We start from the raw sequence: 4360 nt of genomic DNA on the forward strand, positions 1-4360 counted from the left end.
TAGTGAGTATATGCACCCTATGGCAAAAAACCAAAACAAAACAAAACAAAAAACCAGAAAAAAAGATATGAGCAATTATGCAGCAATGACTTTTTTTTTTTTTTACATTTTTGTTCATTTTATTTAACAAATTTAGGCTATAGCATATTTATAACTTAAATTTTTTCTATGCACTATATCCATGTATATTAGTTAGATTCAAATAAATGTTTTACTATAAATGTTTTTCCATGGGTTCTTTTGAAAATCTTCAGTTATCTCCTCCTTCTTACATTGGGATTATATCTAAAGAGGTCATCAGCAAGAGACTCTTCTTTTGCCTGTTGATTTTGCATCTCCATTTCCTGCCTTAACCATTCTTCTAGTTCTGTATTCTTTTGGGTTTGATGTGCTATTAGATCTGATCCTCCAATGATGTGTGGACATTTTCCTACTCTAGAATATGCAACCTTTTCGAATTTCTTGAAATTCTTTAGTTGTCCATAATCATTGTTTGTAACAGATAGTTTTCTGGTAGTAGAGTTATCAACCACCAAGGATCTAAATTCAGTCACTAATACCTTTCTTGGAAGCCTCTCAGTATCAACATGAAGTTTGTCATTGTTGGATACTTCTTTGGTTGACCATACTGATTCTTTCTTACACACTGATTCTTTAATGAGCTCACATTTCTTCCTAATTTCATTTTTTTGAGATATTTTACTATTTCCTGGTAGTGTTTCATCACTAAAAATGTCATTTGTTTCTATACTCATCCTTGGTCTTTTCTTAATATTAATCGCTTCTTGTTTTTGAACTTTCACTTCAATTTCTAACTCTGGTTTTGTGTTCTTAAAAAAACTCTTCCAACACCTCATCTTCTATGGCCAAATCATCAATATCTTTTTTTATATTTGATCTTAGATTTTCTGTAGAAAATGATTTATTGGCAAAGTTTTTCATACTGGATTTTAAATCTGTATCTGTAAGTAAGTTATCTGATTTTTTGTTGTTGTTGTTGAGAGGTTTTTCACTATAGGGCGCGTGCGCTCGCCAGACAGACAGAGAGAGACATAGAGACAGAAAGCGAGAAATCACCCCCCAGAGGGGATGGCCACGCCGCAATCCCTTCTCCTCCATTCTCCTCTTGGGATCTTGGGCACGCACGCACACGCGCCCAGTGTGGGTTTTAAGCCACCGGGTCCGGGACGCAAACCACGGTCGACTACGTGGGAGTCCAGCGACATAGCCATTACGCTAACTGCTGGTTCCCGTTATCTGATTTTTCATCCATGGATTCATTCTGAGATAGATGTTGTTCCTTATTTTTCCACAATGAGGGTGTATCAGGCTTTGTTTGTTCTAAAAGAGAACAAGACATTTCTATTCTTGCTGATTTAGATGAAGACATTTCTTGATTTTCTTCATCCCTTTCCCTTTTCTTCGTAGCTGGCTGAAAGTAATTTTTTTTTTTTTTTGGAGAGGTTTTCGCTATAGGGCGCGTGCGCTCGCCAGACAGGCAGAGAGAGACATAGAGACAGAAAGCGAGAAATCACCCCCCAGGGGGGATGGTCACACCGCAATCCCTTCTCCTCTATTCTCCTCTAGGGATCTTGGGCACACACGCACATGCACCCGGCGTGAGTTTTTAAGCCACCGGGTCCGGGATGCGAACCGTGGTTGACCACGTGGGAGTCCAGCGACATAGCCATTACACTAACTGCTGGTCCTGCTGATAGTAATTTTTGATGGAGTTGTACTGACACCTGGGAGTTTTGTTGGTGAAAGCTGATAGTTTGGGAGTTTCGTCCTGGCCGTGGTTATTGATACCATCTTGTTATTAGAGCTTGTTTCGGGGGTTTCGTTTATAGCGGATGTTTCTTGTGAAAGCATTCTGAATTTTTGTTCCCTTATGGAGGTTTTGATTTCTTTCAATCTTTCACTCAAATCCATACATGTATCTGCGTGCTCTGATTCTGTGTCAGCTGCATATATTGTAGTATTCACCGGGGCACTTGGCATTAGCTTTTCATTGACTGACAAGTGTTGTGAAAGGCTTGGCCCTGGAGTCGTTGTCTTTAAACCTGTACTGGGCTGGCCCCGAGGGTCACAGTAATGCTCTGTTGTCATGAAAATAACTGCCAATCCAATTTCTGCTTCAGGAATAGGTCTAAGACCCCGCCTTCGGAGCATATCCATGATGTAATGAATCCATTGTTTCCGAGAGTCAGGAATCAAGATCTGTGAATGTGTTATTCCTACATCAACAACACAAGTTCCAGGAGCTGAAAAGAAACTATCTTCTTCATTTTCTTCTGTTATCAACCTAGTTTCTCCACCTCCAAAAACAATTGCTGAACTTAATTTCTTATGCTGTTTGGCATTTAAAAATACAAATGATTGGGAACCAGCAGTTAGCGTAATGGCTATGTCGCTGGACTCCCACGTAGTCGACCGTGGTTCGTGTCCCGGACCCGGTGGCTTAAAACTCACGCCAGGCGCGTGTGCGTGCGTGCCCAAGATCCCGAGAGGAGAATGGAGGAGAAGGGATTGCGGCGTGACCATCCCCCCTGGTGGGTGATTTCTCGCTTTCTGTCTCTATGTCTCTCTCTGTCTGTCTGGCGAGCGCACGCGCCCTACAGTGAAAATCTCTCAAAAAAAAAAAATACAAATGATTTCCCTTTGAAAATTTGCTTTCTTTCTTGTTGTCCTGACAGATCAATACTTTTATTTCCAATAGCTGGTTCATCAATAGGTGGGTAAAAACTTTCCATTTTTGGAGGCTCTTTCTTAGACTGAACCACTTTGACAAATTCAGTAAAATATTCTGGTTTCACAGTTGGATATCCACAAATGAGTGCACATACCGTTTTGATTAACTTTAACTGAGATCATGACAAGGTGAGTGCATTCTTCTGTCCAGTTGTTCACGGTAAGTCCTCCAATTGCAATACAGCTTGACTTAAAGTAGTTTTCCCAGAGGCATCATGTTGGTCACAGAAAAGTCAGCAGTTAACACAGCATGATTTCGACTTACTGAGTTATCATCCTCAATTAGAATGGCACAGTTTTTCCTGCCAACAGTGTACTCAACACCCATCAACAGTCTGTGTGGTTCTCCTCAGGCCGGGCCCGCAGTGGGGAGCAGCTTCCACATTGGGCTGGCTCCAGAGAGCTTGGCTGACCCACGGCCCTGTCACCCTTGCAGCAGTGACTTTTAAAAACTATATAAAGTTGACAAATATTCAGACATATAAACCTTCAAAGCCTGAGAAATTTGAATAGACTAATCATTTAGAGAAACTGAATTGGTAATGAAAACTTCCAAAGGAGAAGCCCAGGACTGAACATTTTTAGAGATGAGTTCAAACTTCCAAAGAATAAATAATTCTCATTTTCTTTTAAATGTTCCAGAAAATAGACTGGAAACCATTTGACTACTATTTCGAGGCCATGTAACCTTGAAACAAACCAAACAGGGACAGTGTAAGAATAGATTATTATAGGATATTTGTCTTAGGAACTCAATGATGCAAAAGGTTTCTGGTAAAGGTTAATTAAATTACTATGCTGTTTTTTTTTTCTTTATTTCTTTTTCTTCAGGTTTTTACATGCATTGCCTGGAGAGAGATGGTGAGAAATCACTTCCCCTGGGGGAGGGTCACACTGCAATCCCTTCTCCCCTATTTTCCTCCTGGGATTCTGGGCATGCACCCTCACATACCCAGCATTATTTTCAAGCCTTCAGGTCTGGGACTTGAACTGTGGTTGGAGTCTAGTGCCTTTTTACAAGCTGCCATGCCCAGGAATCAATCACACACTCGGCCACGTGGGATCCAACCACTATGCCACCAGATGGCCCAGAGAAGGATAAATCTTCTGACTTTGAATTTAGAAGGAAAAAATCTTCCCCTGCAATTTGGCATTGAGCAGAAACAATATTATCAGTTATACCTTTCGAGTGTGATGTTGAAAAATACACATGGAGATGGTCTGGACTGTATTTCATGGTTTGCTGTTTTGGAGAAATGAGGCATTGAACATACAAAGAAAGACAGAATGAGGGAGAAAGGGAAAAACGAGAAAGCAAGCCATCAGGTCTAGGACTTGAACTGCAGTTGGTCATGTTAGAGTCCAATGCATTAACCACTGCACATCAGCTGTCAACCCTAGCCGTCCCTAAATTTTTGAATGAAGGGACTGGAGATGATGTCTAGGGTTTTATTTATTAGTTTGTCAGGAAAGTCATGCATATTTTTTCTATGCAAAAGTGTGTCATAACTTTCCTGACAACCCAGTAGTTCTATCACTATGATTCAAATCCCCAATTTTCTACCATAATGACTGCTCCAGGAAGAAATACTCATGTTTGTCTGTCTGG

The 4360-nt window shown here is 40.6% G+C and overlaps 1 pseudogene; it reads right to left on the bottom strand.

Annotated features, from left to right (window-relative positions):
* Positions 1–203: 203 nt before the first annotated feature.
* LOC102468726 (nibrin-like) lies at positions 204–3136 on the bottom strand (annotated as a pseudogene).
* Positions 3137–4360: the final 1224 nt, after the last annotated feature.

The sequence above is a fragment of the Tupaia chinensis genome, unplaced genomic scaffold (assembly GCF_000334495.1).
Source record: "Tupaia chinensis unplaced genomic scaffold, TupChi_1.0 Scaffold000322_1, whole genome shotgun sequence".
In the NCBI taxonomy this organism is placed as follows: Eukaryota; Metazoa; Chordata; class Mammalia; order Scandentia; family Tupaiidae; genus Tupaia; species Tupaia belangeri.